We start from the raw sequence: 18609 nt of genomic DNA, 5'->3' as shown, positions 1-18609 counted from the left end.
TATTTCACTGAAAAACAACTTATTTTTTTTTTGTTCCATCGGTATAGGTCGGTACTATTAGTTTTTATAACTTTTTGCGAATTGTTGTTTTCAATTTTACACGGTATTTTTTGTCCCTGCAAATTATTTTTCTGTTCGAATACAATGTATAAAACCATTTTTACTTGTAATAGATTTACAATATACAGTATACCTTGGCGACATCAACTTTAAGTCTAATTTTAATTCCTAAACCTCGGTTAGGAAAAAAAACAAATAAAGAAAAATGTTCAGCCACTTTCAAGGAAAAAGATCAATTAATCCCACTTTTTTTCAAAACAAATATGCTTTGCTTAAAAATTAATTTAATATAATATTAGTCATATATTATCAAAATGTAATATGTAATATATATATATATATATTTTTTTAAGCTCAGAGCATATCAGGGAGCAATCACAATTATTCCAGAACTATAATAATGGAATGTCTTAAATCAATAAACTTCACTTTTTTTCTACGCCAAATCTACACAAATCATTCTATGCCCTGACCCAACTATACTCCGTCCCCAATATGCCCCGACCCCACTTTACTGTTTTTTTTTAATAATATTTTAATTGTTTCAAGGGAAAATTATCAACAATTTCTGTGGGGGGGGGGGTAGACCCATTCTATGTAGTCGACATTTTGTCTGGCTTTTTGCTCTAGAATAAATTAAAATGGCTTTTACTCGTAAGAAATATTGTTTATATTTAAAAAAATAATACCTCGAAGCTTATCTAAGTTAAACGGTCAATTAATTGACATGGTCGAAGTTTATTAAAATCTTTTTTTTCTTAAATATTTCCCTAAAAACAGACTGAATTTAATCGGTCCCCTTAATGGAAAGTCTCACCGATGGCTTTGGAAATCCTACAAGCAGATCTAACGAGTCTCGTAACTGAGATCAACAAAATTACATCACACTATACTGTACACGTCTATTATTCGGCTGATAATTACCTATGCACGCTCAGTCAAAACAAATTTCTCAAGATTTGCCTAAAAAGGTTAGGTTATGTCAACAATTACAATACATCCACAATGACACCGGCGCCAAATATACACATCGGTTTGGATTAAACTTAAATTCAAACATTTCCACACTCATCGCCAAAGTACAGAAGATGCAAAGCATTTCAAGATAGCTGAAAAAAAAAATAAACAATTGCCTGAGGCCATACCTCCCACAAGGCACATTATTATCGGGCCAAGACTCCACTGTTTATTATGTAACTACAATCTACATATTTTGTAACTTACTTCTCATATGTCATCCAAGTAAGCATTGTATTCTACACCTTGTTTACACCATAATGTACTCAGAACATTAATGTGTTGAAAAAATTATACTTTTTATTTACTAAATTTTCCTATTTCTCAAATTTTCCATGTTTGCGGAACTAGATACCTTTTTTGCAACGATGTGTTTCTATTTTTTTTATTTTCTCATGTCCATGATACCTTTTATACCGCTGGAAATATTTCTATATTAGCATAGGTCTTATATAATATAAATAACAACATAATATATAATTTTGTATTTTATTTATTGAATTGAATGACAATGTCTAAAGAAGTACTACACGGAGTATTATTATAATTATAATTATTTCGTTTAATATTATTATGTTGAACAATATAACTAGTTTATGACTATATTGTTAATTTGTTTTCAAACATTTTAATAATTTTAAATTTTTTCTTTGGGTACTTCTTGTTGTAGCACCTTATTTGTTGACGCTGCTTTCACCACCATCTTTTGAATCGTCAGAAGGTATATGGATGACATCCTTTTGTCCGTTTGTGTCTAAAGAATATCTAAAGTTATCGAAGTTTAATTTCCATTCACCATCTGCAAATCACCAATATAATATAAATAAAAAATTACAAAAAAATACTACAGTAAAAATCTTTGGGTTATTTACAGCATAGCCAAAACGGCGAATTAAAATATATTTAGACAAATAATATAATAATTTATGTACATATTATAATATTTTGTTGTCAATAACTTGAGTGTTAGAATAACGTAATGTGAAATTCAGTTTTGTTCAATTGGTTGTTGGACATATCAAGTTACTTTTTAAATAAGTTTAATTATAATGTATATACATACATATTATATATGTTCATATTATAATATATGATCCAACTAACGTAAGACACGGGTTTTCTCTGAAAATATGAATAGTTAGAGAATTTTTTTTTTTCCTAAACATTTAGATACACGTTTTACTAAATAGTTCGATTTTTTTAACATTTTTACCAGCAATCCTCATAAGCCAAAAAGAAGGGTTTTTGTTTTTTTTTAAATAGTTACATATGTTTTTAATTACATACATTTGTAGACAATACATTTAAAAATATGTTAGCGTTAGAATTTTCAATTTTCAATAATTTGTTATGACTTTATAAAGATTTAATTTTTTGACTGAATTTCTTAATATTTTCGATCGCTACTACAAAGACGAGTAGTTTTATTAAATAGCATAAAAATAATTTGACGTGTTACCGTACTCTAAATCATAATCAGTTATAATAAATAACCTATAATCTAAGTAATTTGTAAATAAAAACCGTTTGTCTATCATTATTTCAAAATCTTTTATAGTGAATTCCTAGTTTTTTTAATGTTATCGCCAATTGGACAATGCCAACATAAACATACATAATTTTATGTGATACCGGTTTTCGAAAACCGAAGATATATGATAATTATTAAGAGAAAAGGTAGTAAATTACAAAGTCAAAGCTAATGAACTGATAAGAGAAAATAAAAAATTCAAACGATAACATATTTTTTAATTTTTTGAAAGGAAAAATACTCATATTTTCAGAGAAAATTAGTTAGTTGGATCAGCCTGTATATGATTTAACTATTATAAAATGTAGTAAAAAATCACATTTACCCGTTCCATCTCCGAGTTTCAAAAAATGTTCGAATTTTTCTGAATTACGAAATTTTTCGTATAATTCTTTACCAAAGAATACCTCCAAGTTATCCAATGTCACGTATTCTTTATCGGGAGATCTTATTTGACCCCATAGATCCAATATATTCTAACATTGGTAAAACAAAAGTAATACATTAAAAGATTATATATATCATCATATTTTTTTTTTAAACTTAAAGGATAAGCTTTTTTTTACATGAAAATATATACTTAATAAATTTGATTATAAATACATATACAAACAACTTTAATAACACTTATATCAGAGACATATAAAATCATTATTTAAAAAATTATGAAAATGTTTTATGAGACTAACAAGGATTTGATGTTTGTAATAATATAAAAAAAATTATATTTTAACTTTTTTATCTAAATAATTTAGTAGATTAATATTATAATTTTTTAATATAAAAATATAAGTGCAACAATTATAGGCCTTCCTACAAATAGATAACAGTATTATGTAGTTATTAAAAAAAAATAATACCAAAAGTATTTTGACTGGTAAATAATAATTAAAAGGTTGAAATAATGTAGATATATTTCCGTTTTAGTGACATTTAAAATATGAAAAACAACAAGGAGGTTGGTGCAACGAGGGTTATTTTTTAAGTACTTCCTTAAAAATTCGTTATTGATTATTAAACAATTTTAACTTTAACACACCCTACTTTTGAATGTACAATTTGTTTTATTTTTTGACAAAGTAATTTAATAACCTTTAAAGTATAAATATACAAAGAGATTTAACAATAGTGGAATACTGTACATGTTAAACGTTTAGTTTACTGTAAGCAATGTGAAAAAAATAATTTATAAGTAAATGATGGAAAAAACTATAATTACCTCAAATGTGAAGGAGTTAACTGCTGGAGTATAAAAAATTATACAAAAGAAAAGAAAACATTTTATATTCATCATTACTATTTTTTCACTTTCAATAAGGCTACCAACTTTATCTAAAATCTACTACACAATGATTTTTATGCTCAATAATAGGCAATTTTATAGCAAAAAGTTTTAGATCAAAACATGTTTTTACTGAATTTATATATGTCAAAGAAATTTACACTATAGCTCACTGCGCAAACACAAAAAAATTCTACCGAAGAGTGGACTTATTGTTTAACACGGCACGACTGTGTTATTGATTCAATGGGAAACTTTTTTAACAACAATTTTCTGTACGTTTCCTCGGGTACATTTTTTAGTGTTACAATGTTTGAATTGCAATCCAACCGAAAAGCCAAAATGAATTTATGTAGAAACTATGAAATCAATTGACAACTACTACATTTTTATTTATGTAAACATTAGAAAGAAAACCGCACAATATAAAAAAAACTTGATTTTTTCATATTTAGCCAAAGTCTCTTTCTACAAGTTTAACCACAAGCAATACTATTTTTAAACGCCCTGTTGTTTTTGTTGCGGATAAGTCCAGCAAAACTTCAAAATATAACGAAATTTTATTTATGATCTAATAAAAACCCTATTCCGAATATACCTATGTTTTGATTTAACGCAGATATTAAAACGACGTATGGGAAATAATGGGAAATAAGATTTAGAACACAACGTGTACTGAGTTATTTGTTTTACAACGATTCGTTATTCGGTTTCTTCTACGGTAAACTTGAAAACAATAGGCAACTTGTTTTCTTCTTTATTTTTTTATCGTGTCCCTTGCGCGTGTAACACATGTGTATAAATATAAAGTATTTTTTACATATATTATGAATTGTTATTCTGGTTGTTTTCGTCGATGCAGAGTAAATAGCAGTACTTATACTGTGTATCAATCTAACGTGGAGCATTTCTTTTACGATGCGCTGTTTTTCTTTTGCATACTTACCGTCGAGCCAAAACCGTAATGACTCAAAACTATTGACTTTTTATTTTTTTTAATTGCGACTAGGAGTTGCTTACGATTCAAAAGCCATAACCTATCCCTTAAAATAATTTCCAAAACATTTAGCTACGGTTGCATTCAATTTTGTATTATATTTTATAATAATACAGATAGCCGTGGTTGTAATAATATGAAAAACCGTATAATAGCTGGGCACTGCCATTCGGCAAAAAAACGAGTGAACTTTATTAAGAAACGATTAATATTTTATACCGTTAATATTATCGGTTTATGTTAACTATAATAAGATACATACACACGAGACTGTATGTTGTCTAATATGCCTGATTGCGTAGTACTAACTTGTCTATCTGAATTTACTTGGACGTTAAAAATATATTTCAAGTAAATTTAATAAGACTCTCTACTTCTGTACTGAAGTTGACGTTAAAATCTCCACCAATTAACCAAGGCTGAATTTGATAGTTATTTTTAAAAATACCAAACGACTCTTCTGTGTATGGCAGAAGTGGATATTACTGATTGTATATGTTGGTTTGGAAAAATGTACACAATAGGCATGTGTATTGTTTGACCATTTAGTATAGTTTACACATCCTTATTTGGTATGATTAAACGTAATTGCTCAGAATTCAACGATCCGTACACCTACGAATGCCTCTATACTTCTCTTGTCCGATAATAACTAACTTGAAAATATTCAAAATAAAGTCCTTTGCGGAAAACTTCCTAGGAACTTAAAAATGATTCTCTACAATGCCTCTACATAACCTTTGTTCTAGTGAATATTTTTGAGATTTTTTTTTTTCAATAAGTTATACTCATTTACGCTATAAGCACCACGGTTTTTATTGCGCTTACCCGTTTTACTTTGTTTAATTTTTTTTTTTACAAAATATGTATACTAGCTGGGAAGGAGGTCTCCATCCCCTTGGCTTTTCCCCCCAAGTATCTAGAATAGTCCCCCTTATAGCTCAAAGGCTATATAAAAAATGTACCGTATTTTCTATAAACTCCAAAGTTAATCTCATGGCTAAATTTTTTTTCTTGTACAAACGAAATGGCTTTTACTCGTAGGAAAAATTGTATGTTAAAATTATATCTTAATAATAAACTTTAAACTAACTTTCAAAACTTAAATTGTAACGTATATATTTTATTAGTTTTTTCAATTGAGAACAATGTACTAAACATTTTGACTGGTCGATAACCAGTTTCGGATAACTATTTTTAAAGTTATAAGAGTTTAAAAGTTATGATGGGAGGGGAAGTGCGGTTGGGAAATGCGCGCAGATAAAATTAATACTACACTTCACCTTTCCTCTTGCCCTAAACTAGAAACTTGAATAGCATCAAAAATAATTATCCGAAACTGGTTATCGGCCAGTCAAGATTTTTAGTACATTATGCTCAATTTAAAAAGTTGATACAATATATACGTTACCATTTAAGTTTCTAAAGTTGCCATCAAAAAAACTAAGATAAGAGGGCGGTAAAAATAAAAAAAATTGTGAAAAATTGAGATCACATAGTAAAAAACAATATATATATATATATATATATTATATTAGTAATGAGAATCTGAAAATCCGGATTTTCATAAGAAAACGCTATTTAAGCTACTTAAAAATCATAAGTGTTAAATAATTTTACAATATAAAGCCGTGTAACCTAACTAATTGTTTTTAATAAAAATGTAAAAATAAAACAAAACACCCAAAAAGATAAACTGCTTTTGGATTTCTTTTGTAATAAGAAACCCGAAAGCATTTTATAGACCAAATTAAAAGTTTTTTTATAAATTTTTATCAACAAATTTTACTAAGGGACACATCTTGTAATAGTATTTAATATTTATAAGATTTTCAAGTGGCTTAAATAGCGTTTTTATACATAATCCGTATTTTCGGATTCCGATCACCAATATATATATATATATATATATATTTATTTATATATTTAATAATCTAGTTTATTAATGTATCTGTTATCCACTGTAAGGTATTCTCTATTGTTATACATTTCTTAACAATCTGTCCAACCAAACAGAAGGAGTTTGAATACTTACACACGGATAGCATTAAATATACAAATTGTATACAACCTTAGGTCATTCGGTCGGACGAGTAAAACTAAGAAGAACGCCTCCGTTGCGTAGTGCAGAACCGAAGGAGAAGTTTTTTATTTTTTTTTTAAATTATTTTCGAGACTACTTTACGGGTACACGACCTACAAATATCTCTCATTTAAAACCAGACTTTTAAACGGTGCTGTAGCGGTTTCACACAGTAACCTGAGTAGTAACCGTATAGATAAATTTAATTCCGGTAACTGATAAGACTCGTTCAATTTTGCGCCAAAATCTACCGTATGGAATTTACTAAAAAATACCATCTCGCATTGCCGGCGTCTCGAATAGGCAATTCCGCTACTCAAGTGTATACCGTATTAAATGCGACATAATAATACAATAATTGTTTTAAATTCATTGTTGGCTGTATAAGCAAATCGTTTTCATTAGTATCTTTGAAGTGAAAACAAAAACTATGAACACCATTTGACAGGAAAACTTCCACTCGCAATGGCACTTTTTGAAGCTTTTTTTTTCAATAATCCCTGAAAATTTAAATGTACACTCGTATCAAAAATACAATAATTTGTTTAAATAACATAAAATCTACGGTTTTTTTTCCATTTAACTTTTGGTCGTGCGAATGATTGACCACAGCGAATTCAGTTGTAGATCAATACTCCAAGCCGATGTTTAAATGTTTAACCTAACACCGAAGCTAGTAATTACCGAAAAAAACATTACCAACAAACGATATTTATGTTTGTGTATTGTAATAGTTATTATAATTTTTATAAAAGAGCGTCACATAACCTCAAACAAAAAAATGCTCTGGTTTTGTGACTACACCATAAACAACATTAATTTCACGCCTACCATTTACAACCATTATTTACTATATGTATGATTTTTGTATAAGGAAATTACTAACCTAACACTGAATGTAGGTAGTCTAAGATTGGTTTATCATAGATAAATTATTACATTAGGTAACGTGTGAGAAATTATGGTTCAATATTTTTTTTTTTTAGGTTTCTTGGAACAAACCTAAAATCGGGATTAATAGAATTCCCCAAAATGCGTTTAAAAAGAAAATTTATATTTAATACAGACTATATCATTTTATAACTTATTTCTCATATGTCATCCAAGTAAGCATTGTATTCTACACCTCGTTTAAACCATAAAGTAATCATCATGCTTGTAAGAACATTTCTGTGTTGAAACAATTATACTTTTTATTTACTAAATTTTCCTATTTCTCAAATTTTCCATGTTTGCGGAACTAGATACTGTTTTTGCAACGATGTGTTTCTATTTTTTTTATTTTCTCATGTCCATGATACCTTTTAAACTGCTGCATCGATTTCTATATTAGCATAGGTCTTATATAATATAAATAACAACGTAATATAATATTTTGTATTTTATTTATTGAATTGAATGACAATGTCTAATGAAATACTACACGGAGTATAATTATAATTATAATTATACTCCGTGTAGTATTGTTATGTTGAACAATATCACTAGTTTAAGACTATATTATTAATTTTTTTCAAACATTTAAATAATTTTAAATATCTTCTTTGGGTACTTCTTGTTGTACCACCTTAATTGTCGCAGCCGCAGGTGCTGTTACATTCATCATCATTATCATAATCACCATCTTTTTGGGTATCATCCGGTTTACTGAAGACTTCTATATTCTGGTTTTTGTCTAAAGAATGTTTAAAGTTATCGAAGTTTATTTTCCATTCACCATCTGAAAATCACCAATATAACATAAATAAAAAATTACAAAAAAATACTACAATAAAAATCTTTGGGTTTTTTACAGCATAGCCAAAACGGCGAATTAAAATGTTGATCAAATAATACAATAATTTATGTACATATTATAATATTTTGTTGTCAATAACTTGAGTGTTAGAATAACGTGAAATTCAGTTTTGTTCAATTGGTTGATGGAAATATTACCTTATTTTTTTTAATAAGTTTAACTATATAATATAATACAGTATAATATATACTGTATAAAAGTATATATTATATATAATATTTATATAATTTATAGTGCGTGTACAGGTTGATCCAACTAACGTAAGACACGATTTTTCTCTGAAAATATGAATAGTTTGAGAATTTTTTTTTCCGATATTTTTAAAACACGTTTTACTAAATTGTTCGATTTTTTTTAAATTTCTATTTTAATGCTAACATTTGTTTTTAATTACATACATTTGTAGACAACACATTTAAAAATATGTTAGCGTTAGAATTTTCAATTTTCATTAGTTTGTTCATTTGTTATGACTTTATAAAGAATTGAGTTTTTTGACTGTATATCTTAATATTTTCAATCGTTACTACAAAGACGAGTAGTTTTATTTAATTTTAATCTAAGTAATCCGAAGATAAGAACCGTTTGTCTATCATTATTTCAAAATCTTATATACTAAATTCCCAGTTGATAGAATGTTATCGCCAATTGGCCAATGCCAACATATATATGAATTTTATACGCTACCGGTTCTTAAAAAACTAAAGAAATATGATAATTATTAAGAGAAAAGGTAGTAAATTACAAAGTCAAAGCTAATGAACTGATAAGTGAAAATAAAAAATTCAAACGATAACATATTTTAAAAAAATTTGTAAGGAAAAAAAAATTCAAAATATTCATATTTTCAGAAAAAATGAGTGTTGGATCAGCCGTATATGATTTAACTATTATAAATTGTAGTTAAAAATCGTATTTACCCGTTGAATCTCCTAGGTCCATAAAAATTTTGAATTTATCTGTTTTACGAAATTCTTCATATACTGTCTCACCTAAGAAATTCTCCAAGTTTGCCAATGTAGCGTACACACTATCGGGACTTTTTATTTGATCCCATAGCTCCATTACTTCCTAACATTGGTAAAAAAAATAATACATTAAAAGATTATAAATATTATATTTTTTTTTAAAAACCTAAAGGATAAGCTTTTTTTTTACTTAAAAATATATACTTAATAGGTTTGCTTATAAATACATATACAAACAACTCTAATGGTAACACTTATATCAGAGACATATAAAATCATTATTTAAAAAATTACGAAAATGTTTTATGAGACTAACAAGGATTTGATGTTTGTGATATATCTTAGGAAAAATTATATTTTAAATTTTTTATCTAAATAATTTGGTACATTAAAATTATAATTTTTTAATATAAAAATATAGGTGCAACAATTATACGCCATCCTAAAAATAGATAACAGTTTTATGTAGTTATTAAAAAAAAATCAAAGTAAGCATTACCTTTTATAGATTTTATAGAAAAAAATGTAGAAATATTTCCGTTTTAGTGACATTTAAAATATGAAAAACAACAAGGAGGTTGGTGCAACGAGGGTTATTTTTTAAGTACTTTCTTAAAAATTCGTTATCGATTATTAAAAAATTTTAACTTTAACACACCCAACTTTTGAATGTACAATTTGTTTTATTTTTTGACAAAGTAATTTAATAACCTTTAAAGTATAAATATACAAAGAGGTTTAACAATAGTGGAATACCATACATGTTAAACGTTTAGTTTACTGAGAGAAATGTAAAAAAAATAATTTATAAGTAAATGTTGGAAAAAACTATAATTACCTCAAGTTCGTAAGAGTTAACTGCTGGAGTATAAAATATTATACAAAAGAAAAGAAAACATTTTATTTTCATCATTACTATTTTTTCGCTTTCAATAAGGCTGCCAACTTTATCTGAAATCTACTACACAATGATTCTTATGCTCAATAATAGGCAGTTTTATAGCAAAAAGTCTTAGATCAAAACATGTTTTTACTGAATTTATATATGGCAATAAAATTCACACTACAGTTCACTGCGCGAACACAAAAAAATTTTACCGAAGAGTACACTATTTGTTTAACATGGTACGACTGTGTTATTGATTCAATGGGAAACTTTTTGAACAACAATTTTCTGTACGTTTCTTCGGGTACATTTTTTAGTGTTACAATGTTTGAATTGTAATCAAACCGAAAAGCCAAAATGAATGTATGTAGAAACTATGAAATCAATTGACAACTACTACATTTTTATTTATGTAAACATTAGAAAGAAAACCGCACAATATAAAAAAAACTTGATTTTTTCATATTTAGCCAAAGTCTCTTTCTACAAGTTTAACCACAAGCAATACTTTTTTTTAAACGCCCTGTTGTTTTTGTTGCGGATACGTCCAGCAAAACTTCAAAATATAACGAAATTTTATTTATGATCTAATAAAACCCCTATTCCGAATATACCTATGTTTTTATTTAACGCAGATATTAAAACGACACATGGGAAATAATGGGAAATAAGATATAGAACACGACTTGTACTGAGTTATTTGTTTTACAACGATTCGTTATTCGGTTTCTTCTACGGTAAACTTGAAAACCATTGGCAACTTGTTTTCTTCTTTATTTTTTTATCGTGTCCCTTGCGCGTTAACACATGTGTATAAATATAAAGTATTTTTTACATATATTATGACTTGTTATTCTGGTTGTTTTCGTCGATGCAGAGTAAATAGCAGTACTATACTGTGTATCAATCTAACGTGGAGCATTTCTTTTACGATGCGCTGTTTTTCTTTTGCATACTTACCGTCGAGCCAAAACCGTAATGACTCAAAACTATTGATTTTTTCTTTTTTTTAATTGCGACTAGGAGTTGTTTACGATTCAAAAGCCATAACCTATCCCTTAAAATAATTTCCAAAACATTTAGCTACGGTTGCATTCAATTTTGTATTACATTTTATAAGAATACAGATAGCCGCGGTTGTAATAATATGAAAAACCGTATAATAGCTGGGCACTGCCATTCGGCAAAAAAACGAGTGAACTTTATTAAGAAACGATTAATATTTTATACCGTTAATATTATCGGTTTATGTTAATTATAATAAGATACATACACACGAGACTGTATGTTGTCTAATATGCCTGATTGCGTAGTACTAACTTGTCTATCTGTATTTATCTGGACGTTAAAAAAATATATTTCAAGTAAATTTAATAAGACTCTCTACTTCTGTACTAAAGTTGACGTTAAAATCTCCACCGATTAACAAGGCTGAATTTGATAGTTATTTTTAAAAATACCAGACGACTCTTCTGTGTATGGCAGAAGTGGAGATAATCTATTATATACTGATTGTACATGTTGGTTTGGGGAAATGTACAAAACGGGCATGTGTATCGTTTGACCATTTAGTATTGTTAACACATACTGATAGGCCTTATGGCGCTCTTCATATTTCTATTGTTGTTCCGCGTGTGTGATAGGCATAGCTTAAATGTTACACAATTTTTAGACATGTTTACATGAAAGAAAAGAGAAAAAAACAAAAATGTTTTCAGATTAAACCGGAGTTTTGAACTCCGGTCAATGAGCATCTTATAGTACAGTGTTGCGCCCTTGCCCATGCTTTTAATTTACAATTTTATTACTCAAGTACAATACATCAGTTATATTCAACAAAAACGTTTTTTATTGACATTTTCATGTCTTAGCTCTGGCACATAACCGAAAAAAGTGTTACTAACGAAAAAGACTCAACGGACACTGCGATGGGGTTGGGGGTGGAAATGGGGTTGAGGGTGGGAATTAGCCCTGGCACATAACCGAAAAAAATCGTTACATAAAAAGCGTTACGCTGTTATTTGACGAGAGATTAAAGATAAGAGTTATGTTGTATTTACAACGATCAAACTATAACTGAAAAATAAATTCAATGTAATTTAACAGGTCATATTTCCTATGAATTGTTTTAGACCAGATATTAGCCCAAAACTTGATATGTTTACTAGTCACCTTAGGTACTAGCTTGTTAATATACTATGGTATGAAATATATTTCATTATCTATAATTCCCCCATTACTCTAAATTTATTCGGTAATAAAATTATTAAATAAAACCACTTTACACTTAACCCTTGTCGCGTTAGGTGATGACAATATTACAAAATTGTATTGAAATAGATTTTAGCCCGTCTTATGACAAAAACAGAAGTACCGCCAAAATTGGTTCGGCGTATTTTTTTAGTATATTTTACATTGTCATTTCTTCACAAGCTGTCACAAATAAATCACATCTGTTACATGCATATGTGTGTTGATTCAATCGAGGTAATATACAGATTGTATATTTTGGGTACTAGCCTAGTTATCAAAAAGTTGTCGCGTTTGGTGCGGCATTGTCCGATGTGGTCACTTAACATACACCCCTAGTATCATTGGACATATATCCGAAATGTTTACTTCCGTTTACCGGCGAAATTCACCTCCGTCAGTCCTACTTCCGTCAATCCTACTTCCGGTATTAGCATAAATTTACTCTACCCAAAATATCGTACCGCGCGTTATGATGTTTACACATCAAAAATACAATGACATTACGATATGCCGTCCGATCGATGGCGGCTTTTAGTAAAAAATTGGTTTGTGAACAATAAACGTACACAATATTTTTCTGTTTGTCCACTACAGTTTTATTTTTTTAGGCCTTATCCATTTGAATTTTCCAACTCAAATTATAATGCTATAAATAATGAAAAAAAAAAAGCATTCAATTGGTCATGAAAATATTCCGTTTGAATTAGGTTAGTTCTCAATTTAAAAAAAAATCCATTTATTACAATAAAAAAAATGTTAAGTTTAAAAATATTATTTTTTTATTATTTTCACAACATACGTGCAACTTATTTTTCTACTTATTCACTACACCTTTAGATTTCAAAGAGGCCTTTTTACCTATGAAAAAATGGGTCATATTCAATTTTTGTTATTGTAATTCGCACAAATCGTGTGCACATTATTTTTCTACGTGCTTACAACACCTTTAGATTTCTATGAGGCCTCTGTACCTAAGAAAAGTTGTGTATACATAAATCATAATTCGTTTGATACAAAACCTCCGGGATTTTCTTAATTAAAAAAAAAAAGGGTTAACTACAGTATTTCGAGAAAGTTATTAATGTTGTATGCCCATTCTGTACACATCTGTTGCTTAGTTTTCAGACAATAAAACCTACCATTTTGCTTGAAAATGTAAAATAAGGAAAACATATTGTAAAACACATTCCTTTTTGAAATTTAGATAAGAAAGATAAATCTAACTCTAGCGATCAGGCTTTTACCTGTATGTTTATTTAGTTGTCAACAAATACCTTTTAAGATTTGGCGGTGATTGGGTGATTGAGATTCATTTTGACGGGAATTTTAGCTTCGATGCAGAGCGACATAGGTATTGGTTTTACTCTGATGTGGGCTTTTTTTTTCGCTGTATACACTGTAACTTTTTTAATACTGAACCAATTCCTTCGAGTAGCATCTCTATAAATCACAAACTTCATCTAGTTGGTACTTTGAGGAGGTAAAAGTTAAAAAAGCTTACTTCTTCACAATCGAAATTTGAAAAAACAAAAAAAAACCGTACGAGTTTTTAAGTTGGAACTTTTACTGGCTATAATTTCGAGAAAAAGAGTCGGAATCGAGTTGAAATTTATAAGTAATATTTATTTGGTATGCCCGCACACGTCAGTTGTATCAAATTTAAATTAAACCCATTACCCCCCTCCTAGAGGGGGTTTAAGTTTTTCTGTTTTTTTTTTTTTGGTTTTTAGCCGTATTTTTAGGACCTTAAAGTTGAAAATTTATCAGTAGTTAGAACTCATATGTATTCAAAACATATTAAACGGAAAACAAATTCGGCACTACAGATTTTTTTTTAACTGCCGGAAAACTGTGTTTTCGCAGATTGCGTATATTTTAACAAAAACACCAATCATTTATTATCAAATCATTAAAACAATTTTATGTAGATCTATGCAGAATAATACTATTAAGTTTTGTGCTCAGACACTATATATACTTATATAAACTGCTGATACGTAACACTAAAACTTCATAACTAAAACTAATACTAAACAAATGTCCTATTTTTACATTCGGTGGTTGTACAGTTTTAAGATTTTGATGGAATTAAAAAAAAATTATTATACGATGTACATCTATTTTTTTTATATTTAAGTAAATTAAAACGAGAAAAAAAATTAGTGTTAAACAATTATTAAAAACGAAGCTAACGACAAACCGACGTACAACCAAACCTATTAATTCAACAGTGGATGTTTTTTTAAAAATTATAATAACCCAATTTATCTAACTAATTGATTTAAAGTCTTTCGAATGCTTAACGGTTATTGTAGAAATCGCATTTTTTTAAAAATATTTCAAAAGGCTACGGATCTTTTGATTGACGTTATAAACTTCAAAGTTCAGTCAAATTCTCTTTCGCCAAAAAAATAGCTTAACAAGCATAACTAAATTAATATACAGGCTGCTATAGGCGATTCCAAAATCATCCCTCCCTAAATCCTGTTACCCGAGAAAAATCACAATGACATTGAAATATCATTGTATGGTAAAAAATAAAAAATTGTTCACGTAGGTGGTTATTTATCATAACTTTAAAAAAACAAGTCATGTTGGCCTTGAAATATTTGTCGTACACCGTTGTTAAAATGCAAGTTTAACATTGGTATCTAAAAAATAGAAACAGTCTTTTGGCTTTGTGTAATATTTTTAACACAAACGAGCACTGTATTTCATTTATGCAAACAGTGCAAAATTTAAACGCACATCGAGAATCACGCAAATGTTTTTCTAAAGTAAAAGAATAAATTTTGTTTTCGAATAAACGCTTAGGCAAGAATTCAGTAAACAATAATTTAATTTAAAAAAAAACACTACGCACGGATGATGCGAAACTTCTTTCAGAGTAATTCAACTGATACATTAAACTAGCGATATCATATTATTGGCCAGACTGTAATTTTTAATCACATATAATTGATTCCAATAAGAGTTTCCAAAAATTATTCAATTTTTTAATGATTGGGTAATCTAGTAAAAATGTATTTTTTGTTATTCCATTCTTTGTACCGTGGAGGTTATTAAAAACATGTTGATAATACCCCTTGTTTGAACAATTTAACCTAATTAAATTTAAAAAATGCAATTGATCAACAAATATTTTGGATAAAATTCCACCGTCAGTTGTTCCCACACGTTAGCCCAACTCAATAAACCCAAAATTACAATTGAAAACGCGATATCTATATAATCTTATATATAAATATAGTCGGTAACGTTCAGCGTTTGCACAGATTTTCCAACTGGCCCCCAGCCCAATGACATATCCATGTTAAAGAACTTGGGTGCCTCATTTTAGTCAAGACGAACCAATAAGTCCACTAATCAACAGAATCTCGCAAAAGCCTGTTAAATGTATATATATATATATATACAGGGTGATACATTAATGATAATATGCTTATTTTTTTTTTTTTTGAAAACATTTTTTTAAAACAAACTGAAGTGTCTCCAGTTACACCAAAACAACAAGAATTACAGGTTTTAGTAGCAAACTTGAAGGCACTTTTATATTATTGTAAGGTGTATGTTTTACAACGATATATTATTTTGCTTTCATTATCGATGAGCAAAAAGTAGTCAAAGTAAACGAATGTAGCCAAATAACGGCTGTAAACGTTTAGTACTTTTTCAGGGGGTCTAAAAAAGGAGGACTTTTTAAACTTAAATGCAAACTTATACGCTTGTTTTCTTTTTAAAGTATAAAGAATATTTTGCGGAAAATACAGAACAATTTTTAGCAATTGATATTGTGATTATTTTTTTATGCTAACTACCAAGAGTAACGATAATTATGCAAAATATTGAAATTTGTCATAAACAGTCGAACGGTGGCCTTAGTTGACAGTTGTTAAAGTATACTTATGATGTGAGTCTTCTTTTTTTTTTTTTTGCGATTCAGCTGCTACGGCTGACGATACACAAATACAAATTTGTACGTATTGGGATAAAATATATGTTACAGGCAAATTGTGAAATTTAGTACTTACATTTTTTTGTTATGTAACTTACTAAAAGTTGTAACAGTAAATCATTAAAAAGCTCTCTTTATTGTAATTTAATACATAAAAAATAAGGTAAAGGAAATAAGTAAAAAAATTCAAAACTATGGAAAAATGCAAAAAAAATCAAAATTGTCATTAGCGGTTACAATTTATTAATTTTTTTAAATATAATTTGATCATCTCCAGAAAACATTGATGTCAACTGATTGTATAACACTGTGAACGCAGAACATTGTTGTCGCTTTTGACTTATTGATTTCGAATAATAATTTCTGAAAAACCCCTAGAGATTAAACTATTTTTACTATCGTCATACTGGTTAAATTTGATTTGCCAATTTTCCATAACATCCTCACTCGCTACATTATTATAATATTAAGTTATAATTTAAATTTTATGATAACTAGTACCGTCATTTGGGTAAAGGTGGAGTGGGCATAAATAGCTATCACCTAAAATTCTGGTGTCCGGCTGAGATTTAACTAAGTAGCTTAAAATTAAAACAACAAGCATCTGGTAGCAAAAATAATTGCAAAGTATTAAAATTAATCATTTGGGAGCAGGTTTAATCTTTAAATCGAATTTCCTAAAAAACATGATTCGTACTAATTGTATGCAATGATTATAGGCTAATTTTAATTACATTATTGCCTTCACAGTGCTTTTATCAACACCTATTTCATATTTCTACTAAATAAAATATATTATCGGCGGCAATGTCACATTTACATAATATTTATGCCTTTTTTTTATGAAAATTATTTTATCAACCAGCAATTGTTTTCGTTTTAACTTCTTCCGTTTATCTTTCCTTTAATCTTTATTATTTTGATTACAATTTTCGCTGTTTAAATACTTTTTTAAAACACTATCGACATTTTAAAATTAACAGTATTTGCTTCGTTTGATTGTCAAACCGCAAAAAACTTCATCACACATCCTAAATCAAGATACAGTGATAGCGTTTATAAATTGTTTTTCCAATATGTACTGTCTTTTTTTTTTAAATTAGTATAAGTCAGTACATTTTTAAGACACGCGGTTCTAACTACTGGCGTTTAGAAGAATATGAAAAGACTTTCGAGATCGATGATAGCTATAGTAAAGTTTTTACTTGTTAAAAAAAAAAAAGTCGTGTTTACTTAGTATACCATAAGTTTTTTCTAGAATGGGGCACAAAAAGATTCGGGTCGAGTTGAAATTTATAAGAAATATGTAAATGGTATGCCCGCACACGTCAGTTGTATCAAGTTTAAATTATACCCATTTCCCACCCCCTTAGGGGGGTACATGTTTTTTGGATTTTGGGGCTTTTAGCCGTAACTTTAAGACGTTTAAGTTGAAAATTCGCCAGTAGTTAGAACTCGTATGTTTCCATAATATATTTAACGAAGAAAAACTTCTGCACTACATTTTTCTTTTAATGCCGGAAAACTGTGTTTTTCGCAGATTTCGTATATTTTAATAAGATAACAATAATCTCGAATTAATCATCCTATTTTAGGTATTTTCCACACAGATGTTTTGATATATTTATTTAAAACTGCTAAGAGTATTATTTAAATATTCATCTAAAAAAATATATTTTCATTTCAAATAAAATCACGTGTAAAAACCCAGCCAATGATTATGCACACACGTCGTCTTTAAATTTAATATTTGTGTTATGACTATATTCTCTTGGCAGC

General features: G+C 28.3%; 3 protein-coding genes across 7 annotated transcripts in view; 1 reads left to right on the top strand and 2 right to left on the bottom strand.

Moving 5' to 3' along the window:
* Positions 1 to 18609, bottom strand: part of LOC126847906 (uncharacterized) — an 84670-nt gene that overhangs the window by 21960 nt on the left and 44101 nt on the right. The window lies entirely within an intron of this gene.
* LOC126847911 (uncharacterized) overlaps positions 1 to 18609 on the top strand; it is a 70630-nt gene that overhangs the window by 19824 nt on the left and 32197 nt on the right. The window lies entirely within an intron of this gene.
* Positions 1 to 18609, bottom strand: part of LOC126847907 (uncharacterized) — a 77669-nt gene that overhangs the window by 43520 nt on the left and 15540 nt on the right. The gene's annotated exons all lie outside the window — the stretch shown is intronic.

This window comes from Adelges cooleyi, unplaced genomic scaffold (genome assembly GCF_023614345.1).
Source record: "Adelges cooleyi isolate 19-005CV unplaced genomic scaffold, UGA_ACOO_1.1 ACOO_flye_CR_arks_rails_tigmint_CR_PRNA_13, whole genome shotgun sequence".
Taxonomy (NCBI): domain Eukaryota; kingdom Metazoa; phylum Arthropoda; class Insecta; order Hemiptera; family Adelgidae; genus Adelges; species Adelges cooleyi.
This window is presented reverse-complemented; position numbering and strand designations above follow the sequence as displayed.